This window comes from Amblyomma americanum, chromosome 8 (genome assembly GCF_052857255.1).
Source record: "Amblyomma americanum isolate KBUSLIRL-KWMA chromosome 8, ASM5285725v1, whole genome shotgun sequence".
NCBI classification, from domain to species: domain Eukaryota; kingdom Metazoa; phylum Arthropoda; class Arachnida; order Ixodida; family Ixodidae; genus Amblyomma; species Amblyomma americanum.
In genome coordinates, this window is record NC_135504.1 from 22,512,864 (window position 1) to 22,527,473 (window position 14,610).

Sequence of the window (14,610 nt, forward strand, 5' to 3'; positions counted from 1 at the left end):
GATACAGGCGAATTGAGAGAGGCCCATGTATTGTGCAATGTCAGTGCACGTTAAAGAACCCCGGTGGTCGAAATTTCCGGATACCTTCACTACGGCGTCCCTCAAATCCGGAGTCGCTTTGGGACGTTAAAACCGCTTAAACCGTAGACCTATCAAACGAACGACTACAAATCTCTAATTGCAACCAACTAGTGAAGAAGTTGGTTATTTAAATTTAGTTAACGAGCTTACTACTTAAAACGATTCACCGGCTTTCTGGTGTCCGCCAAAACTGGCAATGTTATGCTGAAAAGGCCGTGTTTTTACCTCAAAAAACCTATTATTTAAAATTATTGAAAGTCTTCCCTGAAACACCTGCTATATCCCGCTTTTTATTCACTTTAGAGCGAAGAACACTTGTGGCGTTCTAGCAGCGGTACGGGTGAAACAAACAAACAAACAAACAAAGATTACTGAAGGGTAATTTACTTATTGGTGCTGCACCTGCTATGATGCATTTTTCTCGAGCGATGCAAAAATGCACGTTTTTTTTTTCGCATCTGCTTCACGTAACGTGTCGCAAATGAAAGAATCCCGGCGCTGAAAACTTTCCGAACAATTAGCTGACTCCGCATGAGTGCAGACTTGTACGTAACCGATTACTTGCAATAGACTACACTCATTGTGGGCGGTACAGCGCGAAAAAGACGAAAGACATAGCAGAAGACGACATGGTCGAGCGTTGCCTCCCATACCTCCTAGAGCTAGTGTAACGTTATCATTTCTAACTCATTCTGCCACGTGGTAAGCCCCTGTTAAAAAAAACCGAGCCACTCCCCCCCCACCCCCCCCCCCCCCTTTTCTACCCCAAGTCATCATGAACTCTCATGAAACGAAACCTCATTGCAAGGTTGCTGCAACTGGCTGGTGGCTAAACATAAAGCCACAAACAAGGAATTAAACCGGCCGATGCACTAACATTCATCCGCGTGAACGTCTCAGTTCAGTGCCGGAATCAATTCATTCCCATTTGAAAGAACAATGCCGCGATCAACGATGGCCGCAATTGCGGGAAAGAAGACATGACAAAGTGCCGTGCTTTGGTTGCAAACACATTTTGTTTCGCCACCGGGATAAAACAACAAAAGAAATAATAAGCATATTTCATCCGAAAGAAACAGCTACAATGTGTTAGCCAGACTTATGATTGCTCGTTGATAAAGAGGTTTCGTTTCTTCATAAATCATGATGACATCAGATAGAAAAGGGAGAGGCTCGGTTTCTTTACAGAGAATCATCACATTGCAGATGAGATGACAATGTTACATCACCTTGAAGAGTTGCTTGCAAGTGCTCTGGGCTTTTCAGCGTCACAGGACGGATGTATAAAACATGTTTTTCAACAAGTTAGTTCCGACTGATCACTGATCAGCGCCCTTCCGTGTCGGCTTCTACTTTGTCTCGTGTTTTTCGCGCTGTACCACCCACAATCAACGACTGCCAATTAACTCGCCCAGCTATCCATCTTAATAAATTACATCTTGTCGGAATTTCTAAGGCATTTAGTATTTTTTCTAAGGCATAACGCTCTCTGCAGTTATTTTTTTCCTTTTTCAGTAGTGGGTTGCCAGTAATCTGATACACTGCTAGTAATGTGTTACTAGTAATCTGTGGGCCCCCCACGACCACACTGCGCTATGCGTTGATGAGTTGGCGAAGTTCCGCAACGTGGGTGGCCCGACCAGCGACGATCTTTTGCCTGGCTGGGTCCGTCGAGCGCAGTAGGGTCTCCCATTCCTCCCAAGTGGTCAGGAGTTGCGGGCCCCTTGGCGGAGGGTCCGCAGGGCATTCAAGGAGTATGCGGCTAAGGGTAGCGTGGGGGCGGGTGCAGAGGGGAAAAGGGGGGGGCTGTATATATGCTGCCGGGTGGATGCTGGAAATAGGGGCCTGGAGGCGGGGCCTTAATATTTGGTGATAATTCATATTTGAACAGCGCAAGAAAACAATGGGACACAACGAATAATGGACACCACAAGCGCTGACTCGCAACTAGATTTTTATTCACGTCAAAAGCATCTTAGATACTAACACCAAATACAAACCGGAGGGAAAACAAGACACAAAAGCTAATCATCATGCCCACATTTTGGCCGGGTAAGAACATCATTTCTTTATCAGTTAGTGCGACAGAAGGGTCACACATGCAACTATCTGATTCCAAGCGGATGTGAAAAGCCTCCAATATCTCACGCGTTGGGCTTTCATTATGTTTACCTAAGAAGACTGTTTTAGAAGACAGAGGGGTGCATGTACCTTCCCTCCAGTGACGGGCAAGTTTTCAAGATGACCCATTATCTCGGGACCTGTGGTGCTCACTTTGACGAGCGTTAACTCAACGCCCAGTCTGGCCAATATAAGTCACCCAGCAAGTGCACGGTGTCCTGTAGACAACCCCGACATTGCAGGGCACAAAAGGGCTCTTATGGTTGGTCTGACAGCCTCCACTCTTTCTTCGGGGATGTTGAATTTGCCTTCGTTTCCACCTGTCTGCACACAGCTTTAAGTTTCCTTGGCGCTGAAAAAAACCCACATCAACATCGTATCTCGCAGCCACATTCCTTAAACCATGCCCAACACAATGTGCGTAAGGAACCACCACAAACTTTTTTTCTTGTTTAGGTTTGTCTCCGAGTCTATTCATCCATCTTAGAAGCTTATCACATTCCATGGAAATCACATGAAAGGGGTTACCGCTAGATTTTAATCGGCCAATTTAATCGGATAAATGTCAAGGGATTGGTGGGGTAGATGCCTGTGTCAACTCGCTTGAGGAGTGCATGCACTCCCGGGAAGAGGCAGATTCCGCCGCTGTCCGGTTGATGAGGCCTAGGGGCATCGTCTATGGCGGCTTCGTTGCCGGGGTACCCTGGGAGCGCAGGCACCCAGATCAGCTCCACCACGTGGCGGGTAAGGTATACGGGGGGGGGGGGGGGGGGCAAGCTTAAGAAGCGGTCTTATGGACTCGTCCTCGTGCAAAATTCAACGGTCGCGCAAACGGCAGAGCTCCACATGCAAGACTTTCCGCTTATGCTAGCTGAAGCAGCCTCCAACTACGCGCTCCACCATGACGTGACCGGGATGCTATGTACAATGAGGCTTGTGCACCATGCCCCCATTGTGCCGGGCAACGGGAGCACCAACAGCAGCCTCACGTTGTTTATGTTATCTCCAGGGAACCACCTCTTTGCAGCGTGCCGAGTGTACAGCTACAACTGGTGTCAATAATCGCCCCAGCATATCTGGATCACTTGTTCATGGATTCAGTGCAGTCCCCCAAAAAAGTGACTACAGAAAACGGGCAGTCGCAGTGATATCGATATCTGAAAAGGAAAGGAATTCCACAAACAGGATAAAAGTGAGATTTATTATCGAGTCATAAAACCATATATCATTCGAAGCTAAAGTAGCCCAAGTACTGGCGCGAAATACATTGTCTTCTGCATTGCCTCAGTCACCATGACTGAAGCTGTCGTACTGCTCATCGCGAATTGCACGCGTAAAAGAAAACTGCGAGTCATTAAAATGTCATGCAACGCAAAAGCAGTCGGAGCGTGGGGGAAGTACTCACACAAAGTACATTGTGTCTTTCAAGTTTTCTCTCACTGTTACTGCCCTCTCGTACTGCTTGGTGGTTAAGCTCATTGTTCTCCGCTGTCTGCATGCACTAGCGATGTGCTCTTTTGCGCGGAACGCCGCCAGGTGCGCGTAGTACACCGGCGCTGGAATGCTGACACTGCGGGAACAGCGAGCGTAGGTGTAGCAAAGGTAATAGCTCAGCTTCTGGAGGTCATCTGGAGAAAATTCCGAATCGTCATGGAGTACGTAGTAGTGGGCAGGCCTGCTGGTGCCTTTGATGGCAGCGTGGCTGCAGAGGAAGAAGTTGCAATGGGAGGGGTGCGTGATCACACTGTCGACGGTCGTGCCAGGAGGGATGTTGTTGCCCGACCCCACGCCGTCACGCTCGTTGACCGGCATGAAGCGGGTGTGGTGACGCTTCTGGACGACGATGAACGTCACGGGCGGGTTGTATGAGTCGTCTAGGCCGAACTCGCGGCAGGCATTCCGAATGGCCGACAGCTCCTGGTCCCGTACAATGTCAAACTGGCCCTCGCTGACTCCGTCTCGGTAGAAGATGATCTGCTGCGGCCTCTGTTTAATCTCCTGTCGAAAAGCCGTCAGCAGCTCTTTGACCATCCCCTGCAACAATGACGCGCAATAGTTGGCGGCTCGGCTCAAACGTAGCAAAGCTAAAAACGAGGTATACAAAAGTGAACTCGAGAGATTACAGAGGAGGTGCTTAGTGAATTATGCAGCGAAATCTGGTTGCAATTGGCGGCACTTACAGCAGGTAAAGTTCGGTCTGGCGCATGCATGCAATGAGACAACCCTGACAAAAGTCTCTTTGGCCAGTTTATGAAATTGGCTATAAAGGCTATAGATTGTCTATGGACAAATGTTAGAGAATAGTAAGCAATACAGACAGATCCTATAGACGATGTATGGATTTATGGCCATACAGTAGACGGGTCTACAGAGGAAATACCTATAGAAAGGCAATATAGCATAAGAAGTCTAGACTAAACTATTTTTATAAGGGAATAAGAACACTAGCACTGACACAAGAACAATTAGACATTTTATGCACGCGGCAAGCCACCCTGACACAAACAGCTACTTTCCGATTAACAGCATGTTTACTTGACTGTGGCCTGTTGGTTTCGAGCAGGTTTAGGCACTTCCTCTGTTTCGAACTTGTGTGGTTACTGCCCTACACAACTTTATGCGGCCTTACACATAGCTCCGATATGAACAGGTTTTTGTCTTTCTCGCCGGAATAGAGAGCATGGCCTGCCGCCGGAGCAGCGAATGTGCAAGCATCCCACGGAGCACACTTTTGGCTAACGTCGGTCGTGGGCTCCTCTACTGCACACATCAGCGCGGCGGCAACCGCGCAGCTGTGTCTTGAGATAAGGAAATGGCACAGGAAGTGACACATACTCGGTGGACAGGTCTGCAATGCCTTGAAGGAAAAATGGCAACTGAGTGAAAGATATTGGTCACATGCGACAATAAGGGCGCCCCGCCCCCCCCCTTGCTATCCATGGGGGGGTCTGTGATATTAGTGTTCATTTCATTACCTTACTGCCCTCCCCTCTTGTTATCAATGGGGGGGGGGGGGGGCAGTAAGGTAATGAAATGAACACTAGTATCAAAGACCACAATGAGAACTCCGAGTGATAGCAGAGATGTTATATTGATCGTGGCAGTGATGAAGTGGCTGTTTGCCACGTGTCTTAGAAATGATTGTGCGCTGCGATTGACATGTTATCGCCGGTTACGTTTCCTATAGCGCGCTGGATATGGCGGAAAGGAAAAGCAGCCTTTTCGCTCGCGTCTGTTATAACAGTGTACAGTATCCGGATTACTGAACTGCATGGGGCTATGCAACGTGTCTGTTAACGTAAAACAACTGTTCCCAAGGACATTTCTTTGGCGGGCATATCACCCCGGTCGCGATCGGAGTTTCGCGACGGTGGTACACGGCTGCCGTTGTGTCCACTAAGTTGTTTCCATTAAAGGGACCCTGAAATGACTTTGATGGACATAATCTAGCGCAGCAGATCTATAGAAGCAGTCCCTGTGGGTATTAGAGTCAAATTTGAAAGCTCTGCGTGGAGCTTGTAATTTAGCAACAATTCTTAAAAATCATCTGCTCGCAGCAGCTCTCAACCGATTAGGGCGGCGCACCTGTCCGCGCGTCCCCTACCCCGATGAAGTCAGTGGGCAGACGGGGCGAGCTTGAAAGCTGCTACTAAGCGGGAGCGCAGATCGAGTACTGATGCGGAGTTCCCGGGTTCGAACCCGACCGCGGCGACTGCGTTTTTATGGAGGAAAAACGCTAAGGCGCCCGTGTGCTGTGTGATGTCAGTGCACGTTAAAGATCCCCAGGTGGTAGAAATTATTCCGGAGCCCTCAACTACGGCACCTCTTCCTTTCTTCTTTCACTCCCTCCTTTATCCCTACCCTTACGGCGCGGTTCAGGTGTCCAAGGATATGTGAGACAGATACTGCGCGATGTCCTTTCCCCCCCCCCAAAAAAAACAATTATTATTAAGCGGGAGAGCAGCGCTCGCCGCCAGCAGTCATTTTTTTTTAAATTTTTTTAATTGGTTTTGGGGGAAAGGAAATGGCGCAGCATCTGTCTCATATATCTTTGGACACCCGAACCGCGCCGTAAGGGAAGGGATAAAGAAGGGAGTGAAAGAAGAAAGGAAGAAGGGGTGCCGTAGTGGAGGGCTCCGGAATAATTTGGAGCACCTGGGGATATTTAACGTGCACTGACATCGCACAGCACACGGGCGCCTTAGCGTTTTTCCTCCATAAAAACGCAGCTGCCGCGGTCGGGCTCGAGCCCGGGAACTCCGGATCAGTACCCAGCAGTCATGAAGTCCCAGTTTCCGCCGCCTTACGCCACTCTTCTATCGAGTTATCAGAGAGTCCCGGGTTTGAATCGCAGTGGCGGGAAAAGTTTTAGCTTGGAATCGAAATCTGGTAGCGATAAATGTAGCATTCGCTGCCGGACGAGCGGAAACAAAGCCCCGAAATGCCGAACTACATGGGGGCTAACTAATAAAAAAAAAAGGTCGATAGCGTTGTTCTCACTCTCCCATCAACCCAATATCCGAAATTTTAAAACGGATTTAGCTGAACAGCTAGTCAGGGCTATAAGCTTGTAACTGCTATGAGAAGCTTGCGGTTTTCCAAGACTGCAGAATGGGACAACAGCCTTCCTCCAAGCCTCCGGTATCATTCCGGTAACACTTTTTTGTCTAGAAAAATCTTGCACGAAGGCACGTATCATAGCGGGAAGACAATTAGCCACCATCTTCAGAACGACATGGAGCTGCACTGCTTTTTTCATTCTGCGCACTTTCACTGTGTTGCGACTGCAAACAGAAGTGTACGGCACTGACCTTCAGGTCCTCGATGATCTCCACCCTGGCCACGGCTTCCTGCTGCTGGATCTGGACACGGATGGCCGCTCGGTATTGGGAGGGAACTTTGTCCACACTTGCCACACAGGCAGCAATGGAAGGCTTCACGCTGTGCAAAACAAGGAGTGTACAGAAGGCCGTCCCGCTTAACGCGCCGACACAGTGACCCTTCTACTGGCAGATTCAGTGATCGGCGACCCTGACCATCGCATTCAAATCAAAGGTTTGAGAGGGACCGAAATATTGACGGGACGGATACCACTGTAACATTAGATTAACCGACAGCTGTAAAGGTGTTTACATATTTTCGGTATGGACAGGTACATATTGAGAGAGACTGCATATCTATGCAGTTCAAGAGTGTTGTCCCTAATGAAGAATCATACCAACTAGGCCGACAAGTTATGATGAAACTTGAAACCCGCTAGCCAAGGCGGCCCGAATGAGCTGCAAGCAATTTTGCGCGGTACTGCGAAACTAATGGTCGAGTAAATCACAATGATGTCTTAGAATGCAATCGGCAAATGCCATATGGTTTGCGCGCAATACCGAACAAAGTACATTGAGAGGACCCAGACCCCCCGAATTTCTATTAGGTAAAATTCGATTGTATGGCTCTTGCTAGGTGTGGTATAGTGTCAGCAAGCAGAGGAGTGAATATAAAAATGAACAATTTCTGCGGCAACTGGGCCGAAACTCGTACGACCGAAACCAAATCGCTATGACCGAGAGGCCCCGCCGCGGTGGCTCTGTGGTTAGGGCGCTCGACTACTGATCCGGAGTTCCCGGGTTCGAACCCGACCGCGGCGGCTGCGTTGTTATGGAGGGAAAACGCTAAGGGGCCCGTGTGCTGTGCGATGTCAGTGCACGTTAAAGATCCCCAGGTGGTCGAAATTATTCCGGAGCCCTCCACTACGGCACCTATTCTTCCTTTCTTCTTTCACTCCCTCCTTTATCCCTTCCCTTACGGCGCGGTTCAGGTGTCCTACGATATACGAGACAGATACTGCGCCATTTCCTTTCCCCCAAAAAACCAATTATTATTATCATTATTATTACCGACAGGAAGTATCAGTACGTCGCGATAGTAGCGTTTGGTAGCTATTGTCCATATGACGTCATACGCAATATTCCAGAACTATCTGAAAACCTGCACATCGTCCTACTTCTCAGACACTGACATCCAGGGCTCCGGTTTTTTTTTTGTGCCTTAATTGGCTGTTTGAGTGACGTCATGAGACGTATAGGATGAAGTCGTGCATCTATGACGTCACACGGTCTCAACTGGTCCCATTATTTAGCGTAAATAATTACACATGTTAAACATCTCATTGATCAGTACATTAGCCATCATCAACTAGTATAAGTGATTCGAGTTGTTAATTAGTGCCGTTATTTCCACGTTTTGCGGACACTTCCAGTGCTGACAGACTAGAAATGCTTTCACATTAGTAATGATGATTTCGCATTATTACCATTATGACTACTCGCGCAAATGGATGGCAGAACAGCGCACCGTACGGAGAGGCGAGAAGTGGCTCACCTGTCTCCGGGCGCTGGGTGGGTTACGTCGGCGCCGATGATCATGGCAAACTCATTGAGCAGTTGAGGCATCTGCGCGCTCGCGAGCGCGTTGTTGGTCCCGCCCAGTTTGGCATTGATCTTGAGGCAGAGGTTGATGATCAGCGGACGGCTCCAATTGTCCACCACGTTCTGCATTCTTATGCACTGGGTGCGGATGCCCACCTGTACCTCCGCGGCCTCCTTGATGTCGGCGTAGGGCGCCTCATCCCCGAGCACCACTATTACGAGTTCCACTTGTTTGTCCTTCAGTTCAAGTAGCGCTTTTACAATCTCCCCTCGTTTGACGCCTGTCGGCACATTGGGAACGGGGTCTTTCAGGCACATACCGATGTTGTCAGCAGTGTTCCGGAGATCTTTTATCAGGGTAGATTTAACATCCCCGAGCTCGCAGTTCACGCCCAGCAGTGCCCATTTCTGAACGGGCTTGGTCGTGAAGAGTCTGACGCCAGCGATATTCCACGTGCCGTCTTTGGGATGCTTGTTCTTGCCATTAAAGAGCAGTAACGGGGGATTCAGGACGCGACCTGTTAGCTTTGTTGGGTTCGTGTCTACTGTGATGCTGAACTTGCGCAGGTAAGGCTCGCTGAACTTCACTACGTCGTTGACAGAGTTAGCGATGGACTTAAACCGCTTTGCCGGAGCATGTGCGGTATGCGAGATCATTTTGGCGGTCACGCTCTCGCTCAGCTTTCTCCTGCACGGCTGTTTCCCCACTATGGAGCAGACCTCGAGAGGAAGGTAGACTTTGCGCTGCGAGGTGCCCGACTGAATGCAGGGCAACTGAGGAAATTTCATGAACTCTGGGTACCTCTGGCGGAAGTAGTTCGCCACCGTCGTCTCGCCGTGGTCTTTTAATTCGAACCTCAGCTCCTCGGCCGATTCGTGAGTCACCTTGACCACTCGATACTGCCGCTTACAGGCCGCATGATGGACTTTCACTTTCACGTCTTTCAGCTCACCGGAGAGCATTGCGCGGTCAAACTCATCGAGCTCCGAACCGAGTATGAACTGCTTTCTGCGGACGCCTTCCTTAAAAAGATGGACCATGAAATCTGTAACTTTAATGGTCTTGTAAAAAGCCGCTACCGAGCGGTCAACATTGAGCATGGCCATGGACTGAGCAGGCCGCACGCTGGTGTAGTAGCCGTACCACGCTTCGCGGCCAACTCCAAGGGAATGGTCTTGTCCCTGTTCTGGCTCCGTGAAGAATGACCGACCAACGGGCGTACACTCGATGCTAGGGCCGTACCGCACGATGATATCGAGCACCTGAAGGGCAGCTTTGCGTTTTTCCACATCTTTAAGCGCATCCAGGCTCACCGTGGCCGCGTACTTAACAGTAACGTTGAACTTCCGCTGCCGGCCATCCTCGTCGTACGGAACCTCGAAGTCTCGCTTCGCGAAGGGCAGCTCCTCGCGTGTGTACAAGTTCTTCCGGCCATCGAATACTGGCAGATATTGATCCATTACAGGATCGCTTTTCACAAGGCTTTTGATGACCGTCCTGTTGACGCGTGCGCTGAGGCAGAGAGTCTGTTCTTCAGGTACATTGGCTTCCACCTGCTTTGAAGAGGACCGGATCGCGACATCGTAATGAAACACATTGCCGCGTGGCAGCTTCATGGCAAAGTGATTGACCAGCAGTGATATCTGATCCTTCGCTTTGCGATATTCTTTTCGCTCGGAAAACGAAGCCATTTTCTGCGGAACACCAGAAGAAGGAGAAGGTGCTACGGCGGGCAAGGCTTTCCGTATGGCGCCCATGCCCACGGGCTCTCTGGCGGCTGCCGCAGCACCCTCAGGCTGGGCGACCGGCTGCCGAGGCGTGACTGGTTTAGCAGGTGCGGCAACAACAGCGGCCCATTTTCTGCTAGCACCTCCGTCCTGAATGTGGGCTGGCTGCTCGGCCTCGAGGGACTGCTGCTGTGTTGCCTGTAAGGGGGGCTGCTGCCGTGTTGCCTGTAAGGGAGGCTGCTGCCGCGTTGCCTGTAAGGGGGGCTGCTGCCGCGTTGCCTGTAAGGGGGGCTGCTGCCGCGTTGCCTGTAAGGGGGGCTGCTGACGCGTTGCCTGTAAGGGGGGCTGCTGCCGCGTTGCCTGTAAGGGGGGCTGCTGCCGCGTTGCCTGTAAGGGGGGCTGCTGCCGCGTTGCCTGTAAGGGGGGCTGCTGCCGCGTTGCCTGTAAGGGGGGCTGCTGCCGCGTTGCCTGTAAGGGGGGCTGCTGCCGCGTTGCCTGTAAGGGGGGCTGCTGCCACGTTGCCTGTAAGGGGGGCTGCTGTTGCGTTGCCTGTAAGGGGGGCTGCTGCTGCGTTGCCGCGGGCCGGGAAGGTCCCTGTTGTTCACGAGGGGCTTCGTCTGCAGTGAAGACCAAATGCGTTGAATTAGCAATCTTAAAGGAACGGACAAGGTCTGGACAAATAAGAACAGCCACGCACAAGGTGTGAAAAGTGCAGATAAGTGAAGAGATGCAGGTCAACGACAAATGCAGACTGTTGAGAGATATGTAGTATACGAGTACAGTTTTCGGATGGTTAGTAACGAAAGCCCCGCCGTGGTGTCTCAGTGCTCAGGGCGCTCGGCTACTGATCCGGAGTTCCCCGGGTTCGAAGCCGAGCGAGGCGATTGCGTTATTATGGACGCAGAACGTTAAGGCGCCCGTGTGCTGTGCGATGGGAGTGCACGTTAAAGATCCTCAGGTGGTCGAAATTATTCCGGAGTCCTCCACTACGGCACCTCTTTCTTCCTTTCTTGTTTCACTGCCTCCTTTATCCTTTCCTTACGGCGCGGTGCAGGTGTCCACCGATATACGCGAGACAGTCATTGGCACTAACAGCTGTATAGTGCGAACGCGCTATTGCCACCAGACTGCGTATTAATTGCAGTATATCAGCGTTATCTCGGAATGTGTTCAGTGGCTGCCTTGAGCAGAGTGGTGGCTGAAACCTTCCGCAGTACCATTACTGGTAGCAAGAGCCTACTTTAAAAATTCTCGGAGGCGACCGGAGAGCAAGCATTGCTGGTATGACGTCATTGGCGCCCCTTCTGTTCGGAGTCTGTGGCCGGCTGAGCGAATTGCCCTAGCCGAGATCCGATTTCGGCCGCAATCACGGATTCAGTGATGCTTCCCTTCAATTGCGTGCACAGGAGGGGTTGCTTTGCCTGCGAGCTTTTCGAAAACGCATGTATTTTGGCACGATTTAGGCAAAAATTTGGTGGCCCACCACCTGGAGGGCAATTGCGTTTTCATAATTATGAGAAGTGATATGGAAATTGTATACGGTGGGCTACACGCCTCTGGGTAAAAAAAAAAAAACGATCTATACGCCACTACAGAGACTGCACTGGAGAAATGCAAAATCATGACCGTTTTGTGCGACGTTGGTGGCTCCTGTTAAACGCCTCTCTACACCTACTTACCCACTACGTTAAGATATGACCGCAACTCTTGGATCTATAATCCTATAGCAGTTGACAATGCGTACTTTGTTTCTGTACTGTAATTGGTTGTATGCGCATAGGCATCAGATTGGTATATGCGTTCGAAACATATATGACGTCACGTGGGCGCACTGAATAACCCCATTAATTAAGGCAATTTATTTTCTTCATGAATTGTGATAAATTACTGTCGTTATATTGTACAATGCGTATCAATCATGACCGACTCGGAACTGTTTAAGCATTGAATTCATATACCTCACATCATGACTGATGACGTCACCAGCTGACGACACATTTTTCGGACACTTCCGGCGCCACAACCTATTAATGCTGTCTCATTACAGGCGACTGACAAGAATGGTTATAAAGGCATCCATGTAATACTAGTTAACCAACCTAACAGAACATCTGAGCTGTATTCTGATAGGCTATAGCGCCAACAATGCTGTGCCGAAAACAAGCCCTCTTCCAACCCAAAAAGACGCTGTTAAAAATTAGAAAATCTCAGGCGAAACACCCGGCACAGAGGCGAATGGTGAATGACTGTGTACCCTGATAAAACGCGATTGCAGAAAGACAAATCACACTGGAAGACATTGCAACTTCGAATATGTTCCCCTGGGAAACCATAATTAATATGACATCAACCTGATGCTATCAAGTTGATGTCTCGCCTAGACTTGCAATCATTCATGAAAACGACAAATCACACGCACTATATCTGCACGATGGATTTCCATCCCTTGTGTACGCAAGCCTCCTGGGGTGTCTGTTCAGGCGTATTTAAACAGCTATCACTTGCACCTTCATTTCAGTGAACAAAAATCCCGTATGGTCGGCGTCTGCTTTTTCACGGTTGACTACAGCGCAGCGAATTACCACAGGAAAAGCACTGTTTTCACACAGTGCGCGGAGCGGTGAAACAGCGCACGCTTTGCTAAGTTAAGTGAGGAAAAATTTGACGCAACACATGGAGTAGAAGGTGCCGGCGAAGTGTACCCAGACATTTTCTCTTGAATACGAGCGACACAGCAAACAACCGAGGGTATCAGTAAGGCGAAAGATTCCGGGAGTCTAACATTAGAGCGCAAACAAATGCCTAACCATCACGTTCACTGTCGAAAGAAGTTAAGACGCCCAGGAAAGCCTAACAGCGTGTTCTGTGCACGCAGTGTTTACGAAATGCACGTGAATGCCGCCAAGTTTAGACGCAGCTGCAACGCCGACACGCCCCAACAGCGTCACATGCCAGGCGTGCACTTTGCCGCAGAGCGCGCCACCTTCGAACAGTTTTGAAATATGTGCTCACCTCTGTAGGGGCTCTTTCCGCGTCCGCGACCTCGGTCTTCGCCTCTGCCCCAGCCTCTGCCTCTGCCCCAGCCTCTGCCTCTGCCCCAGCCACGTCGGCCACCTGCACCTTCAGACGCCATGTCTCGTGTATCGTCGGCACTCGTCGAGAAGTAGTACACCGCACAACACTGCCGCTGTCACTCCTGCCTCCTCAAGTTCACGGTGCCGTAACGTGTCAGGCTGCGACTGCTGCAGTAAAAAGCAATTCCTACGGCCACACTGCGCACTTTCCGTGCGGCTGCAACTTTGCAACCACGCGGTCCTGCGCACGGCACCGCAGTTACCGTGGCTCCAGCTAGGTCAGTCCGTTTGCTAGCACCAGCACAGGCTTTCTGAGCGCTTTCTAGGCAGCCCAGTTAAATATATAGCAGCGCTGTCTACGCAACAATGACGTTGTCGTTACGGGTTAGGGGCGTTTCCAGAGCGAACGCAAAGAATCACGGGAAAATCGTCTGATAGCGTTACCAGCGCTGCTATCGGAACCAACTTTCACCCTCCGCTCGTTTTCTTCATCGCAGTCGCTCTTTAGATATCGCCTGCTCTAGTAATCTGATTGCCTCGTAACATGGCTGATTGTACTGCATCACCGCGAGACCACGGTCACATCGACTCTGTAGTCTGCTTCGAAACGTATTCTCACACGAAATTCGAGCTGCAGTCCCACCGACGCCATGTGCTTCTAACTTAACACGTACCAACAGAAAATATTTAGCGCGAAACGGGCCTTTGGAGCTATGGGACGGCGGGCGTCGCCAGGCTCAATTATCTAACGTAATTAGTTGTATTTCTAATTTAACAATCACTTGGTCTTATTCAGAGAGAGAAAAAGGAAAAAAAAACACTTAATGCAGTAGGTAAATCCCCTTGAGTAGATTTTCTCTCAACTCCCTGTTTTAAAGCGCTCGGCCTTGCTGAAGGCACCCTCCCACTCATTTCTTTTTTCTTCGTTTTTTTTTCTTTTGCTGTCAGCACGTAGGGATCAGATACTTGCCTTTCTTCCATTGAGCTTCCTGGCATTCCGCGCCTTTTCACGTTTTCAGCGATGCGGATGTGGGGCAGTTCGAGCAACCGAGGAAGGCTCAGGCGATACATAAACTCTTATTGACGCACAGCGTATGGATCCAGAAGGCAGGCAGATCACTCTAAATAGTGAGGGACCGACACTTTGGATGTACCACCCACCAAAATTTGAAGACTGAGTTGTC

General features: G+C 50.1%; 1 pseudogene across 1 annotated transcript; it reads right to left on the reverse strand.

The window, feature by feature from the left end:
- Window positions 1–3,602: 3,602 nt before the first annotated feature.
- Window positions 3,603–10,637, reverse strand: LOC144100136 (protein argonaute-4 pseudogene; annotated as a pseudogene). The gene is made up of 3 exons (XR_013307529.1): window positions 8,578–10,637; window positions 7,014–7,143; window positions 3,603–4,236 (listed from the first exon to the last, which is right to left on the reverse strand). The product of XR_013307529.1 is annotated as a protein argonaute-4 pseudogene (transcript).
- Window positions 10,638–14,610: the final 3,973 nt, after the last annotated feature.